Below are 9905 nucleotides of genomic sequence, written 5' to 3'. Positions count from 1 at the left end.
CCACCAACAAGGTTGACAGCAGCCAAGGCCCTGACCACAAGATGCCAAAGCAAATCTAATTTTTTTTTCAAAGTTGCAAGAGCTGCACTATTGCTCCTCCTGGCCTCACAACGATACCTTGGGCTTCCTTTGCCTCAAATTTCATCCCACCCCCAACCCACCCCAGCACCTCACCAATCGAAGAATCTCCTGATAATCCAACCCCTTCCTCCATTCCTTAATTACATTGCCTAACACCGACAAGTTGAGTTCACTCTTGCTATTTTAGGTGCTCACAGCTCATCAGAAACAGCCTCTCTGGATGATTGCCAGAGAAGAGCTCACATTCCAACCTGTATTAACAAGATGTCAAGGCCCTCTGGAAAAATTGTTGTTTTGTTTTTATATAGTGTTCCAACTGTCAAGTAATGCACATGCTCAATAAACAGAGGAGGACTGAATAGGGCAGAATCATGGCTGTAGAGGGAAGAAAATCTTAAAATAGGACATCTCTGACTATGCACATGGGCTCCATCTTCTGATATTCAGGTTGGTATCAATTTAGGTGACCAGTGATCCCATCCATAACAGGAAAGGCCAAATCACACAGAGTTAAGACCCCAATGCAATTTTGATGCCAATCAGAGGTACCACTACTGTTTCCCCAACCTGTGCACAAACCATACATGGTAAAGTTAGGAGGTGGCCATTCACAATGCTATTTAAAGAGATCATGAGCTATAGTTGGGTAAAATTGGAGGTAGGCCTGACAATGGACATTTCCTTCATGCAGTTTTGGGACTTTTGAGCTTTCAAGGCTTCTATAATTATTGCTGTCTGATGCTCTCTTTACTTCTCTCTGCTGCTTTTTTCTGTATTAGGCCCCTGATCTTTCCAGCCGTCCTCTTTAAGGGGCTACTGCAGAACCACTAGACTTATGCCCTGCCTGATTTCCCAAGCTCTCAAAAAGAGTAAGCTGCCTCCAAGAAGCACAATTCAAACTGGCAACTCACCCATTCGATTCAAGCCAGGCCTGGAAATTGATTAGACTTCCCATCGACGTCACTGGGGAGGGTGTGTGGCACAGTCACGCCTGCCACTTAATTTACAATACATGTGAAAACTGATCCCAGTGTTTATTTATCTAAAAGTTTAATGTAAGAATAGACAGCCCCGTACAGTAGTGCACCAATGATAAGTCACGAGGTGAGTAATTTTCACCTTCGCTGCTTAGACACTAAACTGGCAGAAGGGAGCGCCCACCTGTTATAGAAACCATCCAATTTTCACCTATTGATTTCCACGGAAATGAATATCCAGCAGATTCTATTACAGGCAGGTGCTACAGCACAACAATGTATCACCTGTGTGGTGAAGATAAAAAGAACAACCAAAATAACTCCATGTCTTTAAATTTTTTACGAGCTGATAAGGAGCAAAATAATTCACATACAAGGGTAGATCAAAGCCAAGTTAAACTTTAGAAATCATGGGCAGAGTTTTCCTGCTGGTGTGCGGGGGTGGGCCCCGCTCATCCACGCGTAAAATGACGTGTGGTGACGCTGGGCTGAGGTCACCGCACACCATCGCGATATTTCGCTGGGCGGGCGCATGGTGATGTCCAACACACGCCCGCCATTAATTAACGGGCCACTTAAGGCCCTTGACTCACCAATCGACGCCGATTTTTCGGGGCCCGTGCAATCTTCGGGTTGGCGCACGGGCGCAACGGGCAGGCGGGTAGGACACGTTTGTATTAACCTCATCCACGACCGGGATAAGAGGGCTCATTGGGGTCGCAAATGTGCACAGTCAAGTATTTATTTTTGAAAGTTTTTCAAACTTGCCTGTGTGACCTGCAGTACTTCAAAAAGCATACCAGCTGCTTTTTATGGACTCCTAACCTTCAGGTCAGCACTCTGCAATGAGGAGTCTTTTCTGGGCCTGCAGGTTTCAGGAAGCCTTCCCTTAGCCTGGGAATGGGAGCTGAACTGTCCACTGGAGGCAGCTCCGCTGAGGAGGAAGGGGGGGCTAGAAGGGGGAGGAGGCCAGGAGTGCACATTGAGCCTCCAGGGGAGCCACCTTTGGGAGTACAGGTGCAAGCACAAGGGGTGCAGGGCCAAGAGGTAGACCAAGGCACAAGGGGCTGAAGAAGGTGCCACTATTCTGCTGCCAGGGTATAGAGGCGGCGAAGCAGCTACCTCAATATGTCTGAGGTGCAGTGCCGAAGGAGGCTCCGTCTCTCAAGGGAGACAGGCAACTATATCTGTCAGGTGATTGGGCCTGAGAGCTCTGCTAACTGTGTGGGTGGACACCCCATACCAGTGGCTCCAAAGGTCACAGCTGTCCTCAACCTCTATGCCTCTGGCTCCTTCCAGGGGTTGGTGGGCGATATTTGCGGTGTCTCCCAATCAGCTGTCCACACTTGTGTCAAGCAGGTGACAGGCACTCCGTTCAGGCATGCATTGACCTTCATCCAATTCCGTTGGGACCAGGCAAGCCAGGCACAGTGAGCCAGAGGCTTTGCGGTAATTGCTGGCATCCCCCGCGCCCAGGGTGCAATAGACTGTACACATGTGGCCATCAAGGCGCCAGCAGGTGAGCCCAGTGCCTTCGTCAACAGGAAGGGCTTCCACTCCATGAACGTGCAGATAGTGTGTGACCACAGGATGCTGATTCTACAAGTCTGTGCAAGGTACCCAGGCAGCTCCCATGATGCCTACATCCTCAGACACTCCCAGGTGCCAGGGCTCTTCAGTGCTCCAGCGTGGCTTGATGGTTGGCTGCTGGGTGACAAGGGCTATCCCCTCAGAAGGTGGTTCATGATGCCTCTCTGCCATCCAAGGACAGAAGCTGAGCAGCGGTACAATAGGAGCCAAACCTCCACAAGGGCTGTGGTGGAGAGAACCATTGGTCCTCTCAAGATGTGCTTCCGATGCCTGGACCGCTCAGGGGATGCATTCCAGTAACCCTTAGGTCGTGTGCCGGTGACAGTGGTTGCATGCTGCACTCTCCATAACCTTGTGCTGGAAAGGGGGGAACATATTGGACGATGAAGACATCGACGCTGTGGCTGCGGCTGCACACGATGAGTCCAGCAGTGAGTCCGAGGATGAACATGCACAGGGAAATGATGAGGGGGTAGACACTGACCCGGGCATACTCCAGGGAGGCAGGGACACCCAGGAGGCTTTAATCCAACAAACCTTCAGCTAACAAAGCACAGATAGACCACCAGGACAAGCCTGGTGATACTCGACACCTAAGTGTAAAATCTGCCAGATTAGCAACAGTAACTAATGGCTTTGTTAATAAAGCTGAATGTCCAGCAAAGCACTCATTACAGTTTAGGAAACCATACACATGCATGGTGATATATCGGAATTTAATATGTCAAGCAAACCAACTTACTCCAAAAAAAAACAAGTGTTACAACTCAAAACAAATCATAAGGGCCTCATCTTGGGCCAACACAAAAGCACCAGTGAAAAACCCGTGGTGTGCCTAAGGTGCCTTATGTTTTTGTTTCCGGGTGCTACGTCTTGGTGCTGCCCCATCGCTCAGAGTGGCATCTGAGACAGCCTGCTGACCCTGCTGTCCTGTTGGCCTCGATGACCTTGGCGGTCATCCTCTGGCCCGCGGAGTCTGTGCTGGCCCAGCCTGGAGGGTGCTGCCAGTTCCACAACTGGCATCTCCCCAGTCGTCGCAGCCTCACCAGATGATACGGTCACTGGGAGAGGGGTGGAGGAGCTGCCACCCTCATCTGGAGCACCCTGAGAGGTGCCAGCAAAGACAACAGAAGTCACTTCGGACCTCACTCTCACCATGGATGGATGGGCACCAAGCTGGGAAAGTTGATGTCCAAACCATCTCCCATACTAGCACTGACCAGCTGAGGTCAACACCGATGTGAGGACTTGATGGTCCGAGCACATCCCCAGGAATCCCTGGTGGGTCTCCTGGAGGAGTCTCTCCACAAGAGTCACCATTCTCTCCATGGAGGTCGCATGGCGCTCGGACATGTGGCTCATTGCGTCGTCGATTGTCCATTTAGACTCCTCCACCATGGAGACCAAGCCAAGCATAGCATCATGTATCCCCCAGATGCTCCCACACACCTGGCCGCATTTCCTGCACCTGCTGCATCGCGGACGACTCCAGAGAGACATCATCAGGCACCGACTGAGCATGTGCCTGGTCCCCTGCAGTCCTCCGACTGCTGGCGCCATGGGCACTCTCTGTCTCTGCCAGCTCCTCCAGCGACTATGCAGTGCCCTCACCACTGTGCCCCGGGACACTAGCTGATGTTCAAATTCCCACCGAGCTGCTGGTATCTGCGCTGGTGCCTGCCTGGCCGAAATGCTGTGACGCTGGTGACTCGTCAGGCCCTTCAGATGTGAGAGGGGGCCTCTGCTACTCCTCCTCCTGGTCCTGCTCCAATGATACTGAAAGGAAGAACAAGGACAGTGGATCAGTTAACGTGGAGACAATGTCAATGTGCATCCCTGTCCCCCTGATCATTATTCGCTCATCCTTCCATAAGCAATGGTCAAGCCATGTTGCAAAATTAAATCAATTAACATTCAGCACTGCCATGGCTGTTGGGAGAACAATGCTGACCTCACTGTTGAGCATAAATACCAGGCCATGGCACTCCAGCCTCACCGACACCAGTGGTCCTGGGTGCATGGCGTCTCTCCAGATCCAGGGCCTCCTGCTCAAAACGGCTTAGAATGGCAATCTGCACCTGGCCGCCGCCAGTCCTCGCACGCTCTGTCACGTTATGAGCATTCTTCTCCTGAAAATAAGAGACGAGCATTGATTAGTGCAAATTGTACATGGACTCTCTTCACGGACGGCCCACTCCAACTAGAGTGGGACATATCAGGGCTCCAGAGCCTCCTCACCCCACTGCTGGCAAACACTCACACAAAGATGTTAAGGCCTGCTCCCCATGCCCCACACCCACCTTGGACACATGCTACCTACATCACATTAGGCATCACACAGTATATCCTTCCATAGCAAAGAGGCGCAAGCACGTGGAGCGCAGAGGGCAGCAGATGGTTCGTTGCCCCACCACCTTGAAGCTCCCCTCCCAGCATGTCATCACTCTGACTTGGACATGTCCTGGAATTCAAACACAGCGCCTAGGTGCAGCTCCTCCAGGTTGCCCCCAAACCAGTCATGTGGGACTCAGTGTAACACATGCTGCGGGGGCAAAACACATCTCTTCATCACCCTCTCAGGCTGACCTCAGCATGGGCAATATCTCTTGCCCACCCAGCAAAGGACAAATGCCATCAATGATTCAATGCAGTCACTACACTCAGACTTGGGGGGAGAGGCAGGCAGCAGGGGGGGTAAGCTGGCCTGCTGGGTTACATGACCAATGCCAACATGGTACTCACCCTGCCAGAGCACAATAAGTTATTGAAGCGCTTGTGACACTGGATCCAGGTGCGCTGCACCATGTCGCAGGAGCTCACCACCTCCACCACCTCCTCCCAGGCATGTTTTGTCATGTAGGGGGGGCCTCCTCCTCCCCATCCTGGGGGACCAGCACCTCCCGCCGTGCTGCCACCTCCTCAAGGAGGGCAGCAAGGCAGTCATCCGAAAAATGAGGGGCACACTGTCCCCCCCACCCTACCCTCCGGCCTGGCCTGTCCCGCTGCCCTAACCTCCGGACTGGCCTGCTCACCAGAAGCCCTCTGGTGAGCCTTCCACGCCATTGTGAGCAGCCTTGCAAAGGATGCCAGTGCTTCATATAAACAGGCCGCCGGGCCGCCATTGGACCCGGCGGACAGTGCACTCTCGCTGCCACTGCCCACTCCCACTATCCTCGAGAGTCACGCATTATGCTGGGCAGGCCTTAATAGGCCCGCCCGCGTAAAATGGCGGCCCGGATCCAATTGCGGGTGGCGATCGGGTCCATGCCTGCCCGCTCCTGCTCTGCCCCCCTTCAACCAGAAAATTCAGCCCCATGTGGATGAAAGCAGTGCCCAATGAAGGCACATTTTATTCATAACTTCAACCATGGACTTTATTCCTGTGAAATTTTCTGGAACTATCTTTTATATTTTAAAATAAACACTCACAAGGTGGCTAAGATGGCTGCCAATAGTCACATGACCTTTGCAAAAATCAACACAGACTGTCTCAAGCTTTTGGAAAGTTCCGAATTGAATCATACTGGGTAGGGGTCACCCGTTTCAAATGGGTATGCTCTGAGAGCATCCTCTCTGGAATTCACACTTGCCATTGTTCGTGGTTTACTCCAAACACAGCATTAATAAATCCCTGGACTCTTTGGCCTTGAATTTTCACAAAAGCCCAACTCAGGAGAAAGTGCCCTGGATAGTCAGGTTTTCGTTTCAGGGGTTGGGGGGCAGGTGTTAACGGGAATCAGGAATCTGGCCCACTGACTCCAGAAACAGCGCAGAGGCAGCCACAAGGACTGCCAGGTGTGGAGGTAGGCTGCCTGAAAGGCTGGTCTTGGTGTTCGGGCACTTTGTTCCAGCTGTAAAAATGAAGAAAACAAAAAAAAAGCCCTCTAGCTCTCACCCCTCACACCCCACACACTCCCTATGCCAACCTATTCCCCCTGCCACCCATACTCCCCATGGCCTCTCATATCATCCATGCCAAACTATGCCCCTCAATCCACCACTCATGACCCTCAGAACCCCTCTGCCAATTTAGTGTCAACTCATGTCAACCCATGCACCCCTCCTACCACCCTATGCCCTTACACTCTCCATGCCAACTCACCCAGTATCCACTATGGGCAGACCTCAGGACCCATGCTGAGATGAAATAAAGTTCTAAGTATCTATTGATGATTTCACTATTTAAAAAAAACACTTTCATTAATAAAAACCCATTCACTATGTTTAAATTCCCTCAATTGCTTGATTGCTTATAAAAACAAGAATTTGTAATCATAGCCCAACAACAAAGATTTTATAACCACTGAGAGCTGTCAATAAAGCTGTGAACTGACAAGCACCCCACTATGATAATGACAGGTTGTGGAATCAAGTCATACAGCACAAATCCTATAATAATAACCCTCAGGCTTAGGTCAGCTGACAGGATGAAATAGCAATCATTGATTTCTTTTTTTAACTATGGCCTTTTATTTTAATTTAAAGGCCAGCTTAACAGTTCCAAGGGGATTTAAATGCCTAGATAGTTCCAATGAGTTTATCCACTTTTTTACACACATTTATGTCTAATTTTAACAATCCCAAAGGGCAATTGACCTCTCCAAAAGGTGTCCCTGGACCTATCCAAAAGGGTATCCTACCTCTCCAGAGAACTCCAGTAAGTTTAAACCTTCTATCAAAAAGTGCAAAACCCACAAGTCATATTTCAGACTTCTCACTAATGAAAATTGGATCTGCTTAAACCATCTCCATGAACTATGGATGTGCAAACTACAAACTGTTTCATTACCCCAGCAACCCCCCACTCCCCCCAGTGAAAATGGTGGGTGCCGGGTTTGTGATTTCTGGAATCGGGGCTCCAGCATCATTTTAGCTCAGCTGGAGACCCTCTACGTTGTTATGGAAATTCAGGCCTATGTCTCCAGGTTTGCAATTTAACAAAATAGCTGACAAGACCAGTTATCCACAAGTTAATGTATAGGGATGGCTTTGGACCTTCAAACCATTCTGGTTGGATAATACCAGTACTGGTCATGTGACCTAAACTAGCTGGGGGTAATGAGTTTTGATCTGAAGACCCAGAGAGACCTGGGCAGCCTGTAGAAGAATGCTGAAAGAGAGAGCAGCAAAAGATTGTGTCATATTTCCCTTTAAGGACCTGGAATGCATCTTAAAAAAGCCTCCCAGCCTGATTCCAAAACTCCCCAAAAGTCCATCTATAAAGAAATTTGACCTCCCGATACAGAAACCACAAGTGCCTAACTTTGTGACCTGCCCAATGTTCATCTCTTTGAGGGAATCCTGCAACAATCTGGGTATCTGACTTCAGTGGAAAAAGACGCCGTTTGTTTAAAAATCAAGCCCGCAGCAGCATTTCTCCGACAACAAGCCAAACATGTGAACTGTTAACTATTCCCTTTTGTTAAACACTTAAAGAAGTACACTATCTTCTTTAATTCAATCTTTGAGTATGTGGATGATGTAGTATTTAGACTTGGGGCAGGTGTGTGCCATTTACAGATTTCCCAATATTCACGGGCGGGATGAGGTTTCATGAATGATTTTAAATTTTGACAAAAAATTTTATAGAAATTAATGCACATGTCCCAGCTCATGTGACAGTTTCACATGAGGGGCATGTCATAAAAATTTTCTCGCTACTTTATTAAACTTTTTGGACTTAAAACTAATCTCCTAGGCACCTCTTTGTGCCTCAGGGAGATTTCTGCGCATGTGCGAAAGACTCAGGAGTGACTCCCTGCACAGGGAGCACTCAGCGCTTCCAGGTGCGCATCACGCTGGGCAGGCCTTAATTGGCCCGCCCACGTAAAATGGCGGCGCGGTTCCGGTCGGGGGCACCGATCGGGTCTGCGCCCATCTGCACCTGCACCCACCTAGCCCACCCGACAGGCAGAAAATCCTGCCCATAAAGTCAGAAGAACGTTCACGTTTGTTAAAATCAGGAAATGTGAACATAATTACCCTGATAGTGGGCTTCAGGAAGTATGAGCACTTAACTAAAAGTTCAATCAGTTTATGAGTTAATCCTGATAATTCAAGCCTGAATTTTATTACTAATCTTGATGTAGTAAATTGTGAAATTAATTGAGCAGTTAACCCTTTGACTGCTGATCTGTCTGTTTCTAAATTATTGTCACCTGACCCGACTGGTTTTGAAAAATTTAAGTTCACTCATTGTGAAATTGAAACAAATATTTAGTGCTACAAAGGCTACACGAATGCCACAATTGAAATATTTTGTAATATTAGCTTTAAACTAAAATAAATATTCAAACTAATTTTAAAATATGACACTTTCACCCCATTTGTCTTCTCCTTTCTCGTCCAGTTTTCTTTTGTCCAAATTTGTTTCAAATTCCGACCTTTGTACATTCATTGTTTGCAAAAGAATCAGATGAACTATTTTTGGCTGACTCAAACTTTCCCTTTTTTAAATGACTTGATTCCAGGCACAATGCTTTACTTAACTCCTTTCTGGCTCAGAATGTAATTGAGGTTAAAGAGAGAGGAATAGAATAAGATGATGAAATAGTTTGACATGATGGGAGGCATTTTCTGACTAGGCCCAAAGCAGGAGGAAACCTTGCATTTTGGCTGTGCTGGTCAGTTTTTTATTTTAAAATGTGTCAATGGAATGTAGCACATGTTTAGTTCACCTAAGATTTTGAAAAACATATGCCTCAGATTTGCCAACCTGCACTGCTAGAGTGCTACATCTAAACCTGGGGCTGAATTTTGCCCTTGGCGTGTGGGCTCGGCGGGGGCGGTCGGGAAGCCGACCACCGCCCGCAATCGGGCACGGACCGCGATTTTACACTGGCAGGCCAATTAAGGCCCGCCCAGTATGAAACGCGAGCGGGCAGGGGGAGGAGTGCAAGCCAGGCAAGCGCGGCCTTTGCTCATGAGCGCGAGTCCACACTACATAATCTCCCTGAGGCAGTCTCTTCCTCAGAGAGATGAACTGATTTGAAAAAACAATTAAAGATTTGATAAATGTTATGAAATATGCCTCCTCATGTGACTCTGTCACATGAGCAGCGACATGTTATTCATGAAAAATTAAAGTTTTTATTTAATTTTTATTTGATGTTGGAAACCTCATCCTGCCTGTGGATGAGGTTTCCAAAAAAAGTGCAAAGGCCACTTGGCCTTTTTGCCTGCCCACCAACCATAAGGTTGGACAGGCAGTGAAAAATGTACACCAATTACCTTTTGAATGGCCTTAAATAGAGCTTT

This window comes from Cetorhinus maximus, chromosome 12, assembly GCF_964194155.1.
Source record: "Cetorhinus maximus chromosome 12, sCetMax3.hap1.1, whole genome shotgun sequence".
Lineage (NCBI taxonomy): Eukaryota > Metazoa > Chordata > Chondrichthyes > Lamniformes > Cetorhinidae > Cetorhinus > Cetorhinus maximus.
This window is presented reverse-complemented; position numbering follows the sequence as displayed.